The sequence below is a fragment of the Aethalodelphis obliquidens genome, unplaced genomic scaffold (genome assembly GCF_003676395.1).
Source record: "Aethalodelphis obliquidens isolate GAN/ISIS:26980383/991018 unplaced genomic scaffold, ASM367639v1 scaffold46, whole genome shotgun sequence".
NCBI classification, from domain to species: Eukaryota; Metazoa; Chordata; class Mammalia; order Artiodactyla; family Delphinidae; genus Aethalodelphis; species Aethalodelphis obliquidens.
In genome coordinates, this window is record NW_020837990.1 from 13,757,550 (window position 1) to 13,780,610 (window position 23,061).

A 23,061-nucleotide genomic window follows, 5' to 3' on the forward strand; every position below is an offset into this window, starting at 1 on the left:
CTCATCATCACCTCACCACATCTCTGAGATGTGGTCATTCACACTCCTCTCTGAGGGCTACCATATAAGATCAAGTGGTTAGTTATGCTTGATACAAAGTGATGGCCAATTCAATAAGGACTCTGACATTGGCTCTCCCTCCTTCCCTGCCTCACTCACCCTCTTTTCACTCCTTATCTCCTGGCTTTGTCCTCTGCGGTAAATGGGAGCCCATTCACTTTGTCTCAGCCTCTGCTTTCTGGGGAACCCATGTTAAGACACTTATCATATCCATTGTTACTTCCTTTATATAAGATAGTATTTTTAATTTGTAGCTAAATACATGGTTGCCCAGAGTAAACCCTGTAGTATGCAACTTCTCTTGCAGCTATACTTGGTCATATGACTAAGTTCTGACCAATGAATATTATTATTTATATATAAATATAATAATAATAACATATATTACATTATAATAATATGTAATGTATATAATAAAATCTAATAAGATGCACACACACATACACTTTGGAAAATACCTTTAAAAGAATGGGAGTGGCTTTCTCCTTTCCTCCTGGCTTTAATGTAAATATGATGGCTGGAGCTGGGGCAGCCATCTTTTGCCATGAGTTGGAAGCCACATGTTGAAGATGGTGGAGCATGAAGATAACAAGGCTGCGGTTGGAGCTCCTGGTGATTGGGAAGACACCACATCAGCTTTAGAATGCCTACCTGGATATCATTTTAAGAGAGAAGTTTCTATCTTTTCAAAACCACTGTTATTTGGAGCTTTTAGTCAGTTTCTGCTGAGCTTAATCCTAACTGGTCCAGTAGAAAATTGACTTTCTTTGGAATAAAAAAAAGAAAAAGGAAGAAAAAATAACATCAAGTGTCATTTTATATTCCTTACATGGCAGCACTGGATTCAAAGGCCAAAATTTTTACCGTTACATTATACTACCTCTCGCAAATTTAGATTATATAAGCCAGATATCCAGTGACCCGATCACCTTTGAGTTACCAGAATGTTGACATTCCAGACTAACATAAAACAAATAGAATGCTACCCATTCAGAAACCTGGCCTGTCAATGCTTCTCATCTGCATGAATACATGACATTAATTACAATAGAACTTACTGTGGGTCAGGCCCTGTGCTAAGCTCTCTAGTTAGAAAACGTAAGAAATAGCACTCTATGAAGGATATGTTTGAGAAAGAACCCTAGTCTGGGATTTTAGTTAGGAGGCTTGCCAGTATCCTGGATTCAGACAGTGGTAGGTAGCAGAGTTAGAGAGGACGAGTGGGCTAGAAGACTCTTTAAGAGATAATGTTAGTAAGACTTGATGACTGATGGAATGTGGGGGTTGAATGAATTCAGGATTATTCTCAGGCTTCTATGATGGATGTCTCATCGGAAGATGGTTTCACAAATTGAGATGAACATATACAGAAGGAGGAAGAGGAAAAGAGGGAGGAGGAGGGGGAAGGGAAAGAGGAAAAGGAAGTTTAATGAAGAAGATGATGGGTTCAGCTCTGGGCATGTTGAGTTTGAGAGATTCCTGAGTACCAAGTAGCGATGTTAAGCGGGAAATGAATATATAAGCCTGGGAAGAGGGCTTAGCTAGAGTAATTTTCAAATTATTTTGTAATTTTCTGCTTTGACATTACCCCTTCCAGTAGACTGACTTTCTCGGGGGCAAAGTAGTCTTGTTAATCTTGGGTTCCCAGCACCTAGAACAGAGCCTGCATCATAGCCAATGCTAAATAAATGTTCAGTGATTGAGTGACAGATTAAATAAATGAATGAATGAATTTCAATCTGTCAAAAAAGGGATATGTTTTTTTCATCTCAAGTTGAAACTCCAATATACATTCCAATGGAAACATGATTACAAACCTCAGTTGGTTGCACATTACTGTGGGTCCAGTTACATTACATTTTAATAAGCTTCTGCAGACTAGCTTCAGAACTGAACCACCCTTCAAAATCATTTCCACGGGGGTGGGGTGGGGGACATTTTTCAAATTCCAAATTAGTTACACCATAATTTTGAACCAAAGGTCCTTCACTAGTTGGGAATGTCATTCTGTTATGTTTCCCATGAAGAACTTACATAATGCCCTGTACCTGCACCCTGGAAGCCATCATGTTTACCCTACAACTGAGAGTCGGTCAGAGTGTCGAGTGGTCACTACCTCAATGCTTCAGTGCCACACTAGGTACCCTTTTTTGGAATCAGGTCACTACAATGCCTATAGAAGGAGTCTTGAGGAAGGAAACAGAGGCACAACCCAGTGACTTGAAAAGCACTCCAGAGACTAATAATTGGACTAGATCAAGGACTTAAGCGGATTTGCAGAGGGCCTAGAGTTTGTCCCTTTTCTTCACACATAGTTATCATAACAGCTAGATATTTATCAGCAATAGCCAACTCTGATTCAGACAGTCTCTCCAACTTTTCTGTAATCATTAAACTTATATTGTATGTTAGCTTCTTGTGTAAAAAAAGTATTCATACATTCAATTACTAACTTAATAAATTTCATATTGTGTAAAGCAATTTATAGTACAAGTTGTGTTTTAGTTATTTTAAGTAATGGTTGTTGTATTGCTCACTCAACGTTCTCAGAGAAACAGAACCAATAGGATATATAGAGATATGTATAAGAGGAGTTTTTTTTTTTTTTTTAATAGGAATTGGCTCACATGTGATTATGGAGATGAAGAATTCCCATGATCTGCCACCTGGAGAGCCAGGAAACCCAGTGTTGTAATATGGTCTGAGTCTGAAAGCCTGGGGACCAGGGGACTGCTGGCAAAAGTCCCAGAATCTAAAAGCCTGAGAACCAGGAGCTCCGACATCCAAGAGCAGAAGATGCACCTCCAGCTAAAAAAAAAAAAGAGAGAGAGAGGTTTCACCCTTCGCTCACCTTTTTGTTCTATTTGGACCCCCAATGGATTGGATGATTCACCCACATTGGTGAGGGCAGATCTCTTCACTCAGTCTATCCAATCAAATGTTAACCTCTTCCAGAAACATGCTCAGAGACACACCTAGAAACAATTATTTTACCAGCTATCTAGACTTCAAGTTAACACATAAAATTAACCATCACAGTTGTATTTCAGGAAATGAGTGGCAAAGTCACAAAGTAAATAAGTCTACATGACAGCTTTGTCATTATAATACAGTAACTATGCCTAGATATTGTATATCACTAGTGTTGCCAAAAACAGTATTTGAAGAATGTCAATGATTTTCTTTGCACTTAATAAATGTATTGTATTGGTACTTAGAGTTGAATACATCAAATTGAGAGCAGCAGGTGTTGTAAATAACATTAAACCTTGGAGTCAGGAAACCTGGATTTTATTCTCACACTAACTTCTTGGGTGATTTCATTCATTCATTCAACAAATATTTCTTGGCCACCTTATAATGTTCTGCACATCATGCTAAGTGCTAGGATACAAGAGTAAAAAGAAATTGACATTGTATCTACATTTTTAGACTGGTAGTTTAAGAGGACAGACGTCAAGTTTGAAAAAAATCTATGTGTTAACAATGTACCTGCTATTAAACACTGTGAAGAAAAGTTACGAGGAGATTGGACCAGGGTGGTAGGGTGGTCAGTACAGGCTTGATTGTGATGGACATCTAAAAGATGGTTAGGTGTCAACTAGGTGAATGGGGCACAAGGAACTGTGTATGCAAAGTCTCAGTACCCTGGGTGGGACATCAGGCATATTCTAGGAATTATAGGCCAGAGTGGCTTGAGCTCAGAGAACAAGTGCAAACCAATGACTGGCAATAGGAATCAACAAATGAGTGTGGGGTAGGGAGGGGCAGGGAGATGGGAAGAAGTGAGATAATCATAATTTTTTCAACAAATTAACTCTGGATTCAGTACTGAGAACTAATTGTAGGAGGCACAAGTAGACGTGAGAAGACCAGTTAGGGGGCTACTGCTGGAGTCCAGAAGAGATAATTGTTGTGTGACCCGATTGGGAGTGGGATAGATATAAAAAGGTGGACAGACACAAGAGGAGGTAAAAGCAACAGGATTAAATAGTAACAGGCTGGGTATGAAGGAGGTGAAGGAAAGTGTTAGGATGGCTCCTGCATTTCTAGCTGAGATAGGGAATAATGGAAGCACACCAGACTTGAGCAAGACAAACTCTGCAGATCTTAATTTCTGTTTCTGCAAACTAAGGGGCAAACTTTAAAGTCCTGTCCAGTTCTACTGTAAAATTGTGTGATTGTGTTATGTAATTCAATCATTTTTTGAAAACAAGGAGTGGCCTAATTAGAGTAGAAATTCCTTATAGGTAAATACATTAGTTATCTGTTGTTGATCAAAAAAATTATCCCAAACTTCAGTGACTTAAAACAACAGACATTATCTCACCATTTCTGTGGGTCAGAGATTCAGGAGCAGCTTAGCTGGTGGTTCTTGCTCAGGGTCTCTCAGGTGGTGGCATTCAGAATGTCAGTAGTAGCTACAGTCATCTGAAGGCTTGACTGGGGCTCGAAGATTCATCTGCTCCCACAGTGGCTCACTCACAGGGCTGTAAGCAGAAGCCCTTACTTCCTCATGGGATCCTGGCAGGAGGCTCCATTTCTCACCACATGGGCCTCTCCACAAGGCTGCTTGAGTGTCCTCATGACATGGTGTCTGGTTTGCCCCAAAGCAAGTGATCCCACACAGAACCAGCCAGAATGAAGCTGCAGTGCCTTTTATAATGTAGTCTTGGAAGTCACATGCCATCAATTCCACTTTATTCTTTTGTTAGAAGCAAGTCACTAAGTTCAGCCCACATTCCTGGGAAGGGAAATTAGGCCCCATCTCTTGATGGGTATCAAATAATTTGTGGTTATATTTGAAAACTACCACAGAAAAGTTTAAATCTTGACACTTTGCTGAGTGCTGGGTACCTTTCCTTGACAGTAAATAACACTGTTGTATAGGTTTAAATTAAAATAAAACTACTGTGTTATAAGCTAGAAAACAGCTACCTAGAATACTCAATGCTAAGTTCAGGGCGAATATTTATCATTTATTTATTTATAGCTCTGTAATGAGGCAAGGAAAGTCTAACAATGTACAAAGCTTAATGGGTCATAAACTAATGGATATTTGAGTCAAAAATTGTGAAATATCATGGTAAGTGATCCTCCATGTAAATGCTTTATGTTGTAAAATACATAATGAATTCTAGAAATTACTCATTATTATGTACGAGAATCAAATATTTTATATGTGAATCACAGTCAGAACTGAAGGATTTTAGAGCTTGAAGAAAGCTTACAGATTGTCTGTCTAATCCAGCTCCCTTATTTAGTAGATGAGAAAACTGAGTCCATTAAAAAAAAGAAAAAGAAAAGATGTTCCTAGAGTCTCACATAGTCAGTGGCAGGAAACCACTGCTGATGGGATGGATTGGCCATTTCACAGTAATACTGGGGAGGGGATTTAGTGCTTTTTGAGCTCCTTGTCTAGTTCTGAAAATCTACAATGCCTTAAAACAATCTCTGGGACAGGCCCAAAAGGTGTATATAACATTCTCCCTCTTTTAACATTGTTTGCAAGTAAAGTACAGAATAGTCCATTGGCTCTTTCAAGGTCACTTAGCAACTTGTTGGTAGGAATTGGGAATAAAGCCAAGGTTATAGATTTCCTCACTTGGACACTTTCCACTCCATTTATTACTTACCTCTGAAATGTTATTGCTGTTTATCATGAACTAAATTGGCTTTATTACCTAAGCAGAGAGGATTAAGCAATAACTTTTACCTTGTCTTTGTTGAAGACTACATGCCCATATCTGTGATCACATTATGAATTATGTACCTATGTAATTTAATCTTAGATAGGGAGAGAGTAAAGTTAGGAATCCACCTGTGGTTTCTTGACTCTTAGTTTGGGTACATTGGACATGAAACCTCTATTGACTGTACTGAAATTTTATAGCTTATATCAGCAGTTAAATTTGTATGGCTTACTAGGCATACAAAGCAGATGATAAGATAGTTTTATTTACTTTGCCTGTTTTTACTGAGGTCTGTTATATTGGTGAACACATTGTGAATATGTACTTAAATATGCAAGATAGTGTGAATAGTATGAAATACCACAGTTTACAACAGAAGATTCACATTTGTATTTTTTCTATGTATAGGTTTTAAAAATAGTGATTTTACATTGCTGTAGCTTTTAAAAAATAGTGAATACATTTTAAAATTAATTAATTAATTAATTTGGCTGTGTTGGGTCTTTGTTGCTGCACGTGGGCTTTCTCCAGTTGTGGTGAGCGGGGGCTACTCTTCCTTGCGGTGTGCAGGCTTCTCATTGAGGTGGCTTCTCTTGTTGTGGAGCACGGGCACAGATGCTTCAGTAGTTGTGGCACGTGGGCTCAGTAGTTGTGGCTCGCAGGCTCTACAGAGCAGGCTCAGTAGTTGTGGCACACGGGCTTAGTTGCTCTGCGGCATGTGGGATCTTCCTGGACCAGGGAAACTCATGTCCCCTGCCTTGGCACGAGGATTCTTAACCACTGTGCCACCAGGGAATTCCTGTGAATAAAACTTTTTGATGGAAAAATATTTTCGTATGTTATGGTGCTCCAGATTAATTTAATTCTAAACTGTAGTAAAATCCTTGGCTTGAACAAAACTATATTTTCCAAAGAAATAGTTGGAAATGAAAGGCCTATTTTAGCATGTTATCTATGTTCATTTCTTTAACAAGTATTTATTGGATATCTCATTTGCTGTACTTATAGTTCATATATTTCCAGTTACTGAGTCCTAGAGTGCCCGTAGACACTTAAAAGTCAGCATCTTCCTAACCTGCCTAATTATCTTCATCTCTCAGTTCTACTTTTTTTACAATCCGCATTTATCTTAATGGTACCCATCAGAAACCCTGAAAACATTTTCACTTCTCCTTTTCTCTTACTTCTCAAATCTTTTGAAAGATTCTATTTCCTCTTTTTCATCCTCACAAACCTCCCAAGTTCAGACCCTCATCCTCTTGTGCTAGAGGCAAAACTGTCTACATAAGGCATCCCTCAGAATCTCAACATCCACTTTCACTGTCATTGAACCTCTCTCCCAAGCAATCCACACGGCTGCCAGTTACTTTGCTAACATAAATCAGATCACATTATTCCTCTTCTTAATACCTATTATGGAAATTCCCTGGTGGTCTAGTGGTTAGGACTCTGTGTTTTCACTGCTGAGGGCCCAGGTTCGATCCCTAGTCTGGGAACCAAGATCCCACAAGCTGCATGGCATGGCCAACAAACCAACAAACAAACTAAAAACAAACAAACAAAAAAAGAATACCTGTTATGGACTCCTATTTCTTCAAGGAGGAAGGACAAATTCTGAACTCGAACGGACCTCAACTTACCTTTCTGAAGTCTCTGTTTGTAAATATTCTTATGTCTAAACATCAATGCCATCTTTCCACTGTGTCTCCCAAGCTAATTGCCTTTCCCCTCACTTCTTTTAGGGAACTTCTACTCATTCCTTTACTCTCCCCTTCTCTGCTTATCTTTCTCTTCTCTAGGCAGAGTTAATTACCCTCTCTTCTGTCTCCTTGACAATAATGTGTTTATCTTTATTATGGTGCATATTACACAGCATTGTTTGTTTGCCTTTCCCATTACTGAATCTAGAGGGAGACGAACAAGTGTTATTCAAACTAGTAAAGGCCTGGAACTCAATGTTAGTTCTAGATAAAAAAAAAAAAACAAAAAAACTTCCATTTATAAACCATACTTGCAAAACTGAATTTTCTTCATTTTTAAGAAAGACTTATACGTGCTAGTGAGACAAATGCTTTGTAACTAATCATCGGAATCCCAGAATTCAGAATTAGCCAATATATTGTGGTGGAGTAGAGCAGGATTCTAGCATGGAAGACTTAGTAATAGATTGTTCATCAGATTTTTTCTAAAAAAAAGTAGTTTTAGCAAATGTGATTTTACCCCTTAAAATCTGAAGTGTTGGAATTAAACTGAGAAATAAAAATTTCAATTAAGCCTTATATATATATATTTTCCACTGCAAAAGTAATACAGAAAATACTGAAGAATAGAATAAGGGGCGGGGGGGGGGGGGGTGCCCATAGAAACATCATCCTGAGACAACTCTGGGTTTCAATTTTTCCTTTTTTCTAACACTTCATAGTTTTGTTGTTTTTAAACATAGATGTGATCATACTACATGGTTAGTTTCATAACTTGTGGGGTTTTTCTTCACTTAATACTATACTTTTTAAATTGTTACCTAAAATGCTACAAAGTACTTATGGTTACTTTTAAGACATTTAGTTTCCATAATCTTTATTTTTGCATCTTATAAATAATATTGTGACATACAGCTTATGAACAAAACTTTTGCTCTATTTCAGATTATTTCATTCAGATAAAATCTCAGATACAGAGTATGAATTTTTTTTAGGTTGAATCACAGCACCAAACTGTTTCTAAATAGGTTGTTTCAGTTTACACTCCCACTCACAATGTCTGGAAGCACCCTTTTAATCTCACCAGCACTGAATATTATCCTTTACTTAAATGTTTACTAATATGATAGCTGACTGAAGTATTACAATTTTTGGTCTGCTTGCTGTTGAAGAGTATAGGATAAAATCAAGGCTTTGGAGTCAAATAATACTGGGTTTGGTCACAGCTCTGCAACTTCCTAGCTGTGTTATAATACATCAAGCAGATTACTTAACTCCTTTTTTTAAAATAAATTTATTTATTTATTTATTTTGGCTGTGTTGGGTCTTTGTTGCTGCCCGTGGTCTTTCTCTAGTTGCGGCAAGCAGGGGCTACTCTTTGTTGCGGTTCCCGGGCTTCTCATTGCGGTGGCTTCACCTGTTGCGGAGCATGGGCTCTAGGCACGTGGGCTTCAGTAGTTGTGGCTCGCGGGCTCTAGAGCTCAGGCTCAGTAGTCGTGGCACACTTCCCAGACCAGGGCTCAAACCTGTGTCCCCTGCACTGGCAGGCAGATTCTTAACCAGTGTGCCAACAGGGATGTCCCTACTTAACTCCTTTGAGGCTCTCTTTATTCATCGGTTTTTTAAAAAGGTCAATAATAATATTTACCCCAAACTCAGGGTTGTTGTAATTATTAAAATAAATAGTCACGTAAAGCATTTCACACCAGTGCCTGGCATGTGACAAACGATAATGAATGCTTCATTTTCTGTTGCAAAAGTATATTTGATTAGTGTACTATCTAGGAATTCACACAATACTTTGACTATCCACGCAGCTTGTTGTGGAAGGCTGGACAATCACCTGGATAATTCTTGCACCCCAGGGAGAAGGTCAGGGAGTAATCTTATAGTTAAAAAAAAAGTACACACCTGGTTCCCATTCTTGAGGAATCTAAAGGCCTTTGAGTTAACTCTTGGGGCTTTTAATTGTTCAGAGAGGTCTCAAAGGGCAATGGTGGAAACTCACTAAAGAGTAAATTTAGTGAAAGTAATCAGGGGAGAGAGTTCCTGGAAAAGCTATTGTCTCAGGGAAGGCAAATGCTAAGGCAGGAAGTATATGAATTATTTGTTCTATAGAAGTTAAATACACTCGTGAGGTTTTATTTGAATCTAAAGTTTATTAATAAAAAGTATATAAAGCACTGCAAACAGAGCAAGCTCGGCGAATCTGATTTTGTGCACTTTCTGTTTCTATACTCAGAGCAAGTTTTGCTCTTTGAATCCCAGCAGAAAATAACAGGGGCTTGGAAGTAGATGACAGAACCAGAAGTCTATCTAGTCCCGACCACTAAAGTCAGTGGGCTAGAGTCACACCATGATCAAATGCCTAACTTTCACAAAGTCTAGGATAATTTAGGTTTGGCTGCTCTTTGGGGTCCCACTTCCAACATTTTCCTTTTAACCGACTTCTTCCAACTGCAGAAGAATGCCAGAGATAATAAAAATTTATCAAATATCCTTGCCTGGATAAAAATGTGCACTCTTGATTGGGGCCATATCCATTGAGGTTTCGGTGGCGGTTTAAAAATTGCCCCTGAAAAAGCAAGTTTTTCTAGTTGGGTAAATTCTGCAAAAATAATGTAAAGTTCTTTATTGCATGCATAAATTCCTCTAAGGCAGGTCTTTTTCTCTCTCCAGGTCCAGGATTTTCAAGCTGAACAGCCAAGTAACACGCTCGACTCGGTTCTGGATTCCCTCGGGGAAGAACTCCTCCTTGGGGGCGATAGAAACGCCCTCGGTGAGTTTTCTGGCACCAGCGGGAGTTTCAAGTTTCCGCCCATCGAGGGGAGGCGGCGGGCCCACTCCCAGCTCCGGGTTGGGCGGCTCTTCTTCCCTGAGCATCGGGCTTAGCTCAAGCCCAGTCCTCCCCGGAAGGAGTCCCCCACCCCCGCGCTCTCCCTCTTTCCCTCGGGGCTCTGGAGCCGCAGCCCCGCCCTCGCGCGTCCCCGCCCGGGACGGGGACCCCAGGCGACGCTCCGCGCGGCTGGCGGCCGCGAGCCCGCGGGGCTGGGAGGGGCGGGGGCGGGGCGTGGGAGGTCTGGCGGCGGCTGCGGCGGCGGCGACTGCGGCGTTGCTGCTCTGGACGCAGCGCGAGGCCGGCCGGCCGGCAGGGGGAGGCGGGGGGCGTGGGGCAGCCCCGCCTTTCCCCCGAGGAGCCGCCAGGCAGCCATATTGCGGAGCTGTCTGCGGTGGCGGCGGCGCCTCTCGTCTCTCGCGGCCCATCGCTCCCTCCACCGCCTCTACCTTCTTGCCGCAGCCGCAACACCCGGCGCCGCCGCGCAGCGCCCCGGGCACACGCAGGGCGGGAAGGAGCCGCCCACTCTCGGGGTAAGCCGCCGGCGCCCTACCTTCCCCCACTCCCGTTCCCGGGCTTCGCCGGAGACGCTGAGGTGGCGGCGAGAAGTTTCGGGGCCCAGTGCTGTCCGGCGGCCGCGCCGCGAGGGCCGCGGTGTCGCTGCCCTAACAGCCCGGCTGGCCAGGCCGCATCCGGGGCCGCGGGAGCCGCGAGGCTCTGCCCGAGTCGTGGCTGCGGCCTGAACACGCCGGTGCGCCCTTCTCCTCCCTTCGGGCGTGGGTCCGCCTTCAGCGTCCGCCCCGGACCCCCTCCGCCTCGAGCTCGGTCGGGTTCCCGCCGATCTGGTGCGGCCCCGGGCTCGGCCTGGCTCGTCCCTTCTAGGCAGTTTGAGAATACAGATTTAAGCCTACGAAAAATTACGTTTTGCCATGTAGGGAAGGAATTTTTTACAACTTCTTCTCCCCGGCCTCCAGTTTGAAAGTAAGGGTGTTGAATTACTAGAGAACGTGTGTTCCGCCCTGGTGGCAAAGGGATGTTGCATTACGGGGTTTGGGGCGCGAACCGCCCTCAGCCACCCGCACCCGCGCGGCGAGGGCCGCAGTTCTGGCCCCGGCTCTACCTGCTGCTTCTACTGCTGAAGGCGGCCTCCGAGCCCCATAACTTTCTTCGGCCTTTGAGGCAGCCCAGTTTAGTATCTTAGACCCCAGTAGACTAGTTGAAGACATTACAGTCCCCCCTTCCTTTAAAGGGTTGTAAACTTAATTCCTGGGCTAACTTTGAAAGCGGGGGTGAGGGGCACTGCATTATTGCAGTTTAAATAGAGCACTTCACTTTTTATACAGATGTGGCATGGTTCTTTAACCATTCACAACATGTATTTAGCGTTCTTTACCATTAAGGAGTGGTTATTAATGAGGCTGGAAATAGGTTAAAAGTCAACTTCATCAAAGATACATTTTAAAATACAGTTGAGATTTGTGTAGAAGACATTTTAATGAGTTCTGTGGCACTAAGACGGGCATGATGTAAATGTAAAAACCCAAGATAATAAGAATTTATTTGATAAACGAGCACTTGGACTTAGACATTGCAGTCTATTGTTTATGGAGCATACATTTTTTAGAACACTAAATACTCTTTTATATTTCGGACGGAGCTCTGAATGAACAATTGCCCCGTTCATTTTGCTGGATAAATAATGGCTTAATCCATTTGCCATAACAGCATTATTATCGATGGATTTAAGAAGAGAGACTAATATTCAGGATTGCATTTAAAAAAAAAAATTTTCAGTATTACATTACTTTAACCAGTGGGCTTTATCTTCCAGAGACTAATTACCTCAAATGTGGTAAAATGTATTGAATAAAACATTTTGAAGTTAATGGTATCCTGTAAAGTTGATTGCACTGACTTTGTTTATTTTGCTAAACCACTTTTTTTAATATATGATGGGATTTAATAAACAGTACATTATTAGTGAGGAATGAATAGACATGCATTGGAATTCTTTACAGTTTTATTTAAATGAGACAAAATTTGTGGCATTTAGGAATGTTAAATTCTTGCCCTAGTGGATTATACATTGTTTTGTTCACTCCTGTATTCCCAAGCATGGCAGAGCATGTAGGAGAGGATCAGAAGTTAAATGTAATTAATTTCAGTGTGGGGAAAGTATGTCTAGTCTGTCCTTTGTTTTGGACATTTGTATTAACTGGAAATTAAACTGATACCCTTTTTTCTGTGGCGGTGAGAAATGACAGATTCTGCTGTTCTTTCTCTCTTTTGTTAAAACTCAGTCTCAGGGAGAGAACAAGGCTTATTTCTTCTTTTTTTGCTTCACTATTCCCAAGAGCAGAATTGGATTTTATTATTCATTTTTATCTTTGGCAGGCAGTTGAAATGAAAGTCTTTATGTACTTTTATCTTAATTTCAGTTCTCAATCTTCTAATGTAATCTGTGTACAGTCTAATACAATGGAGCCTAAAATCTTGAATGATGATGGGAGTCTTGTTTTTTCTTCCATTTTTAACTTGATTCAGTTCAACTTGTACAATTTAAAAATGGCAAATTTTAACCAATATTTCCCAAAGACCAAAGCCTAAAAAAATGTGTTCTATTAAGATTGTGAAGGTAGCCATGTTGGTGAACATACTTGATAGGGTAGAGTTAATATCATATCGTGCTATTGCTGTGAATCTGGGAAGTTGAGGAAGTCACCCTTTCTTGGATGGCTTGGACCTCCTGCAGACCAGGAGCTAGTGGGCACTTCTCACGACCCTGATATTATCCTTGGGGTACTGGATTTAGTGGAACTGGATTGGGTTGCTATAGACTCCAGCTTTACAAGGTTATTTTAAACCTCATGGTGTTAAAAGGCCTTCAGGGAACTTCCCTAACTTATGCAGCAAGTATATCCTCACCTGTTGCGTGATAGAAATGGTCAGTCTGACCCCAGAGAGTTCCAGAATTTCTAGCCTCTTTCAGAAGAATCCTGCCTTTACTGTTCATATTAGTTCCTGGTATATTTTTCAATATTAATTTATAATGAACATATTTTAAACCATTTTTAAAGACTATAAAACTAATAAATTTTATGACAAAGTTAAAAAAACCCAGAAAGATGTTAAGGAAAAAGTAAAAGTTCTCCCCAGCTTCCCAGAACCCTCCCCCCACCACCTCTCCCAGTCCAGGTCTCTGTTTTTCAGAGGTAATTGCTATTAGCTATTCCTTGTAGTATATAGAAAATGCCAATATTTATGCAAGTGTAAACATATACTTTATATATATCCCTTATTTGCAATTTTAAAGTCTTTAAAAATAAGATTATTTTGTAACAAACATTGAAAGGGTGTTTATTACTGTGTTGAGCATTAAGTAATTAGTATTTCTCGGATTTTCATCATTTGAATGAAATAAAAATGGAATTTCTGGTAATCTCAAGTGTTCATGTACATGTGCAAATTTTCTTGATTAATGATTGAAGATGAATTCACTTTTTTTTTTTTCTTCTAGGGTATGGTATATAACTGACACTGAAAAGTGGTGTCCTTTAAAAAAGGGTTTATGATTTTGGGTAGTGAAATGTCCCTATTATATATGTAGCTTTTTACCTGGGAACTGTTTGGAAAGGAAATAGGGTCCATATGATTCAGTTCTTTGTTTCTTTGTTCCATTTAATGGTGAATCCTAGCTTTAACTTCCTGGAAGAGAGGGGTTCTTTCAGGTTAGTAGTTGTATAGGTTTTTTTTTTTTCTTTGAATAACCAGTATGTATAGAAACTCTTGCAAATTCACAAAGTTATTTTTTTCCTATTTCAGTATCAGTTACCTTTTAGAAGAATTCTAAAGTACATTTTATAGAGGCTAGTTATATATGTAAATACGGTATGCATATGAATAGGATGCTCTAGTAACACTGGTTCCTTTCCTGCTTTTCTACATAATTTACATACATTTGAAATAAGAAACTTTTGAGTTCTAGTAAAGTTGATTTATTTGAAAATGATATTCTCTTTACTGTTAACCATTTGGAGAAGAGTTCAGCAAACTGGTTTGAAGGCCACATTCAGCCTACTACCTTTTTTGTAAACAAAGTTTTATGTGAACACATGATGGCTCATTGGTTTACATATTATCTATGATTGCTGTTGTGCTACAACAACAGAGTAGTTGAAACAGAGGCTGTATGGGCCACAAAACCTAAAACGTTTACTTAACCTGGCCCTTTACAGAAAATATTTGCTGACCCCTGCTTTAAGGTATTATTCATACATTCAGACATTTATAATCATATGCCAGATATTCTTTGCATTTGTTCAGTAAGATAATGAGAACGTCACACTCTAATGGGAATATACTTGTGCCATTTTGTATACCATAAACTGTTTTTGCTTAAGTGCTCTTTGTGTGTATAAACTGGAGTTCATATTCAGTGTAACAGTGTTGTAAGCATAGTCTTCTGTGATGTGAATTCTGGGTGTTTCTTGTTTTGTACTTCAAAAAAACCCCAAAACTTCTTGTTGTTTCTGTAAATTAACTAATAACCTTTTGATAAATTAAATTGTAACTGAAAATCCTGTTAGTACTCAGAATGATGTGGGTACGAGTATAATAGAGGGACCATTAATAAAAGGGAGAATGGGGACATAGGAAATCTCAGCCATGGTTAATTGAATCTAATCACCCTTTGTCTTTTATTGAGTGTGTGGGATGGACTAAACTTTGTTAGACATCATGAGCGCTCTTGATATTTAAGCTGTCTCTAGAATCTAGACTTAAGGAAACTATAAAAACCTAGTTTGGTTATTAAGCAAAGTTGGTATATACAGTTGACACGCCACATCTGTGGGTTCTGCCAACCTTGGATTGAAAATATTTGGAAAAAAAATTCCAGAAAGTTCTGAAAAGTAAAACTTGAATTTGCCACATGCTGGCAAGTATTTACATAGCATTTACATTGTATTTACGATTGTTTACATAGCATTTATATTGTATTAGGTATTGTAAGTAATCTAGAGATAATTTAAAGTATATGAGAGGATGTGTGTAGGTTATATGCAAATATATTTTATATTTATATATATGTATGTATGTATATAAATGTACATATATTTTGTGTAAGGGATTTGAGCATCCCTAGATTTTGGTATCTGCAGAGGGGTCCTGGAACCAATCCCCTGTGGATACCAAGGGATGACTGTATACCTAAAGTGCTTACTATTTACATCTAATCATCAAGCAGCATGATAATTATAGATATTATTAAATGTGTCAAATTAGGTGGCCTTTAAATTTAATTTGATTGTCAAATTGTTATTTTTAATTTTTTAATTTTTATTTTTTACGGTACGCGGGCCTCTCACTGCTGTGGCCTCTCCCGTTGCGGAGCACAGGCTCCGGACGCGCAGGCTCAGCAGCCATGGCCCACCGGCCCAGCCGCTCCGCGGCATGTGAGATCCTCCAGGACGGACGGGGCCCCGAACCCGTGTCCGCTGCATTGGCAGGCGGACTCTCAACCACCGCGCCACCAGGGGAGCCCTGCTTGTCAAATTAAATGAGATTATTGAAAGAGACTTAGGTAGAGGCGATAAAGGCCTGTATTTGGGAGACCTCATTGGGAGTTTTTTTTTTTTTTTTTCCCTACCACGTTCACGGTTGCTGTATCTTATAGCCTATTGCTTTCTAGTTTGCTCACTTTACAATGTGAAAGATGAGAGGAAAGTATTACCCTTGATAATAATCAAGTGAGTATTATATATGAACTTAATTTACCAAAAAAATCAACAAACATCTGAGGCCTTACTGTGAGCCAGACACCATTCCAATTTCTCAAAAGGGGGATTGAATATCTCGAAAGTTAGAAACTTAATGATAGAACTGCCATATAGCCTTATTGACTGCATGAGCGAATACTGTCTAATTTTAAATATATCTAATTTTAAAGATATTTAAGAAATATCTTTAAATATCTTATTTTAAAGATATTTAAGAAACATATCTAATTTTAAAGATATTTAAGAAATATCGTTAAATATCTAATTTTAAAGATATTTAAGAAACATATTAACTTTATTCTGTTTTGAAAATAAGCTACTGTAGTATCTAGTGTTTCAAAACATATATAGAATTGTGAGAATTCCTCAGGTCAGTTTGAGACTTTTCTTCTTTCCTTCTACCTAGGTGACTTACATGAACCTATCTTTGTTTTTCCATTTTTAATCATTTCTTATATGAATTTTTGATGTTTCCTTAACTGTAAGATGAAGAAATTGGACTGGATTTAGTTTTCTTACCTTTTAGCATTTAAACTTAATTTTTGCAAATGGTAATGTATTGTTTTTATACCCTCCTAGGAAGCAATACAGGTATGGTGTTTCTTTTAAATTTACAAAATTCATTTAGAAAAGAATTTAAATTCAGTGTAAAACTTTGCTTTGTGCCTTATATTTGTTTTAAGTGCTGGAAATTTGCTTTGCATTTCCAGTAACGTGTGTATTGCTTTTAAATGTTGAATATGGGCTTCCCTGGTGGCGCAGTGGTTGAGAGTCCCCCTGCGGATGCAGGGGACACAGGTTCGTGCCCCGGTCCGGGAAGATCCCACATGCTGCGGAGAGGCTGGACCCGTGAGCCATGGCCGCTGAGCCTGTGCGTCCAGAGCCTGTGCTCCGCAACGGGAGAGGCCACAACAGTGAGAGGCCCGTGTACTGCAAAAAAAAAAAAAAAAAAAGTTGAATATTTTATTTCCTTGAACAAAAGTCAGTTCTTACAAAAGCAAGCACTTAATACCTTATTTAGAACTGCATGTCACCCTTACAGGATATTAATTTACAGAGGTGACTATACCAGTATTAATGTGCACTTACAACAAGTCTTTAGAGGTAGTCTTTTTGACCTGAAAACAACAGAGGATAGAGCTTTAACTTCTTGAAAAGCTCTGGTAATTGGAATGAGCTTGTCTAAAATGATGTCAGAGGAAGGCAGAGTAGGATAGCCAAAAGAGCACAGGACTTGAATTTAGAAGGACCTCTGACTTTGTTGACTAGCCTTATTTGGGCAAGTGACTTATCTGAATCTTAATTTCCTTAATTAGAAGAACAAGGGATTGTGATACTTATCTTGGGCAGAGGGAGGAATGGCAGTTATTAGGAAGATTAGATAATGTAGGTAGAGTGGCTGAAGAGTGAGCATTCTACAAATAATTCCATTTACTACCCTTATCCTTGCTTTTGGCCTTATTTCTTTTTTGCAAAATGGAACTAAAAATTCTTGTCCTCTGCTTCACTTGTGGAGTCACATGGCATTATATAGGTAAAAGTACATTATTATTGCTATTAAATTCAGTACTTAACAGAGCTAAAAAATTTAATAAGCATAGTTCTTTGTATATTCGAGGTTTTAAAACTGTGGGTCTGTGAACTTGAATAGTGAAAAAATTGCATCTTTATTTACACGTTTTCTCCCATTACGAATGTGGGCAGCAGTAGCAGATACTGTTTCTAATAGAAATTGCAGGTATTTTCATGATGAATAACTGTTATTGCAGATCTCAAATTGACATTTAATACTCATTATTACTTAAAGTTTAATTATTAGATACACTGGTAGATATTGTGATTTAAAGGTTAACAAAGAAGCATATATATTACTGTATTATAAATTTGTGCTTTTTATATTTTTGATATTATAATTCAGTATGATTGATTTTTTTTTTTTAATGTAATATTGTGTATTTTATTTTGTGCATTTAAAAATACTTTTCTAGGAGGGGGTTCATAGGCTTTACCAGAGGGGCCCATGTTGGGGAAAATAATGATTAAGAACTTTTTTTTGTAGATGCCATTATTTTGTTAATTTGACCGCCAGAATTACCTTATTAATTCAGTTTATACTTCTCTTTGTTACCCTGCTTCCCAAACCCACAGGAAGTTGGCAGAGGACTGCAGAGAGACCACAATTATGTTCAGAGAAGGTGTCTCAAAAGACAGAAAAATAAGTACAGTTAGGCTTGGGGAAAAGAAATTCTTAAGAGTAAAATTAGGCAGCCTGGTATAAATTATTGAAGCATCACTGTAGGCCCAGTATGGACAGACTTAACACCTGTTTTACCACCTGACAGGTGGGGAGAGTCTGTTGTTGTGTCACTGACTAATAGAGCTCAAGGTGTTAAGCGTGAGGCTGTTTTTTCCATTGTACTGCAGAAAAGAGGCTGTTTTAAGGGTCACCCTCAGAGTTAAAGGACAAAGAGAATGTTTTATGTGAATATTTCGTCTGAGAAATGTGGCACTGTGTTTTAAGTACGTATTCATACCTTTTCTGGAAATGGGATATATATATGCTGGTGGCATCTCTTAATACTGCTTGCCGTGACTGTGCTTCATTGGTTCTGTGGGAGTCAGTGTGGAAAAGAGGTAGGGTAAGACCACTTTAAGAAAATTAGGAAGAGTGGGGAGGAAGGAGTAAATTTTGTTTCAATAATTATTTATTATGAGGGTAGAGGGGAGAAGAGTTGATATTTATTATACATCTTTGATATACAGCGATTTAGGTGATTATATGGTGTCATTTCTTTAGAGAAGAAAAGAAGGCACCGAAACACAGTTTTCAAGATGAACCAGTTAGAGGTACAAACTCAGGACATATATCTAGGTACCTTGGCTTTTCATGTGACATTTTATTAAATTGTCCATTCTACTACTAACAGATGCCATTTTTAAGGAAAAAAATATGCTAATACAATCAAAGGAGGACTAGAAATGTACTATTGAGGTTAAATAATATTATCGTGATATAAATATTTTTTAATGATCACTAAATTGGCTAAAAACTTAGGTTTTAACTACATTTATACACAGCTTCATCCTAAAAAATTTAAGGTAGAATTCTTATGTATGTCATGAGATCTTATGCATAAACTGATATATAGACAATTTAGTGAAATATATTTTTAAAATTCTTACCTGATTTTTAAAATTAGTAACTTAACAAAAATAAGACCCTGATTAGTATTAAGTGCTCAGTTCTGTATATCCAAATATCCTTTGTAAGGGTACCTGTTTTTTTACTTTTCACTTATCCTTATGTAAATGTTGACACAGTTTGTCCCCCTTGTTATCACATAATTTCAGCATTAATTGTGATTTTGATTTTAATCATTGGCTGTTATAATATCTTTGTACTGCTGAGAACATCTTGGTACAGATTACTTTGTTTTATATTTATTTATTTGTGGTATATTTAGGAGAGAACACTGGTCTGAAAATACACATTTTTAGAAGCTTCTTTTAGAAGTCAACCGTATCCTTATTTGCAAAGGCTTTTTGTTAGGCCCCTCACTTCCCCACAGTTCATATAGATCATTTAGTCTTGTTGGAGATTTTAAAAGCTTAATGTGTATAAACTTGGTTTTGTATATGTTGGCCTGGGATATATTTGTACTTTTCACCAGAGCACTCATATTAAACCTAAAACTTTAATGTGGGTTATTTTGCTTGAAAGGTCCTTTTCTATAGAGTATAACTTGAAGTAACTCTAATATAGAAAACTAGGATAAATTATTTCTTAAAGGAAAAGGAAAAAACTCTACCTTTATTTAGTTCCAGTATTTGAGTAATACAAAACTTAAGAAATTCTGCAAAACCTGACATACATGATGCTTATTTACCTGCCTAGCTGGTCCTATGTTTGATGAGTACTCTTTCTGTAATTTGAGTGCTGTAACTTAGTTTATAGTCTGGCATCCAGTTAGTGTTCACTTTTTCCCTTTGTTCTTCCTTACCAGTGAGAGATGGCACAGGAAGGGCAGAGCAGCCAAATGGTTTAGCAAACAAGAATGATCAGTACATGAGCAAGCTCTCTTGAGTATCTGCTAACTTCTCTAGGGTGTGGCCATGGGGCCTGATATGGTAATGGAATGCTAAATCAAGAAGGTAATGTAAAAATTGATCTAGGACAATTAAAATTCCTGGTACTGTATGCTTGTAGGAGCAAACCTGAAATACCTCTATAGGGAGACATAGACAGCTCAGGGCTTGCAGGAATCCCACACTGGGGAGTGAGTGGGTTAGAGACATGAGATTTCTGTCCAAAATTACCAACTCCATAAAGAAATAAGTCATAATGAACTGGAAATAGAGAATTTTATAGTGACATAAACATTATAGGGGTAAAAGGAGGATTCAATACAAATTATAAAATAGGAGTAAAAGTAGGATTCAGTACAAATTATAAAATAGTATAGCATTAAAGTTTTTTTTGAAAGACCAAAAGTGAATTTCTAGAAATTAAAATATATAATCACTGAAAATTTAAACTAGTGCACAGGTAAACCATTAAGAACACCTGCAGAGAATTAGTGAGTGGAGGAATGTTGAAGAGAGGTAAATAGAGGGAAAATGTGAAAGAGTAGGCATGGATTGGAGAATAAGATATCCAGTATGTATCTAATAAGAATTGCTGAATGGGAGAGACAATGGCTAATAATTTTCCAGAATTTAAGAAAAGCATGAGTCTTCAGAATAAGGATGCTTACCAAATCTTGAACAAGATAAATAAAAGCAAATCTGAAGAACACACACACACACATACACACACACAAAATCTTAAAGGAAAGCAGAGAGAAAAGGCATATTACCTCAGAGAAATTAGTTAAATTGCCAGCAGACTTCTCCTCATCAGTAACAGATGCCAGAAGAAAACTAATACCTTCCAAATGCTGAAGGAGTAACAGTTACTTTAGAATTCTATATGCAATTAAATTACTACTTAATGAAAAAAGGAAATATTCATTAGATATAATAATTCTAAACCTTTTCTCAATAACATAGCCTAAAAGCATATAAATTAAAAACTGGCAATTTATAAGAAGAAATTAACATCCACAATCTGAGTTGGGAAAATTCAATACATTTTTTCTCAATTTGATTAACTAGACTAAACTTTGAGAGTAGAGAGGCTATAAACAAAACATTAAATACTTACTCTGGCTTGATCTAACTTATCAGACGCAAAACATACATTATTTTCATTTATAGCTGGGAAAATCAAAAAGAAATGAGGGCTTCCCTGGTGGCTCAGTGGTTGAGAGTCCACCTGCCGATGCAGGGGACACGTGTTCGTGCCCTGGTCCGGGAAGATCCCACATGCCGCGGAGCAGCTGGGCCCGTGAGCCATGGCCGCTGAGTCTGCACGTCCGGAGCCTGTGCTCCACAATGGGAGAGGCCACAACAGTGAGAGGCCCGTGTACCGCAAAGAAAAAAAAAGAAATGAAACTGACCAAGCACAAAACATAAAGGAAATCTTAATGAATTCTTTGACTAGAGTATATAGTAAACTTAGAAATAAATAATAAAAAGACAGCACTCTGCCCCCAGGCCTCTGACCATTCTATTTGAAAATTTAAAACTTATTAGCAGTGAGTAGAAATCATAATTGGAAACTGAAACACCTAGAGCTAAACAGTAATGAAAATATATATAAAAACCTATGTGGGAAGCCACTAAAGTGATACTTAGAAAAATAGTGGAGTTTTTTTTTTTTTGGAGTTTTAAATATAAGGTATTTTTTCCCAAAATTATTCCCTCCAAAAGGAGATTTATATTTGTTTCATAGGAACTGTCTTATTGCAAGATGTTCTCTTTCTCTTGAGCATGGAAGTACTATTTAAGAAAGGCACATTGACCTGAAATGCCTTTACTACATGTCAGTTTGGAAAGCTCATGGAGCTCATCTGATAAGTGATTTAAGTGAAAAAAAGAGGCTAAGAAGTCTAGAGGAGATCTGGTTTTAAGTCACTTAAAAATAACACATCTAGTTATACTGTGGATATTAAAATATATTCCAACAATACAAATAGGAAAAAATAACGTCCTACTAATGTTTTCTATAAATGGATAATTGTGGCTTGGGATAAAAATGTTAATTTTAGTGATAGATTCAAAAAGTACTTTACGTAATCTGGAAAATTTACTGTGATTCAGAAGTTTGATATAGATGCTCATGTCTGGTGTGTGAGGAATTTAGATTATTTTACATAATCAGATGATAATTACTTGAAAATAGTCTCACTGGCAAAATAGGGAGATCATTTCATGTTTGGAATTACCTTATGGTGGGACATTTTTAGTTTGTGACCTTAATGCATGTTATTAGAAAAAAAGATTGGAAATTACTTAGGTAAACTTTCAATTTCAGGGATTAGAATATGAGCCTCAGAGTAAAAGCCAATTAATGAGGAGAAAAATGATGAGAAAAAGGACAGAAATTAACAAAACAAAAATAAAAGAAACAAGAAGATCAACAAAACTGAAAGCTGGTTTTTAGACCAATAAATGAAGCAAACTTCTGGCAAGATTAATCAAGCAAAAGCTAAGGCAAAAATTAACAGTATTAGGAATGGAAAGGGGATCATAACTGTAGATGTAGTAGAGATATAAAAAAAATCATGAGAGAATACTATGAATAACTTTATAGAAATATGTCACCAAAACTTGTGGAAAAAGCAGATTTGACTGTGGGGTGTAGGGATTTAAGCCATGTTTTAGCCATGTTGTATTTGAGGTATCATTTAGATATTGAGCAAGCCAAGTTAGCCAAGCAAGTCTGGAGATACAGATTTGGGAGTTACTAGTTTATAAATGATGTAAAAGGTTGGTTTTTGAGGCTGTTTTAAGACCTGAGATGAATTTGATAGTAGGGGTGAAAAGAGGATTTAGAAGTGGAAGATAGGACTGAAGTACAGTTAGGTTCATGAAGGTAGGTGATTGTAGGTAGG

At 38.2% G+C, this 23,061-nt stretch overlaps 1 protein-coding gene across 2 annotated transcripts in view; it reads left to right on the forward strand.

Annotated features, from left to right (window-relative positions):
• Nucleotides 1-10,707: 10,707 nt before the first annotated feature.
• Nucleotides 10,708-23,061, forward strand: part of RDX (radixin) — a 101,416-nt gene continuing 89,062 nt past the window's right edge. For both annotated transcript variants that reach the window (XM_027082369.1, XM_027082368.1), the window contains exon 1: nt 10,708-10,822. The gene's annotated coding sequence lies outside the window, so the exon portion shown is untranslated. The remainder of the gene's footprint in view (nt 10,823-23,061) is intronic.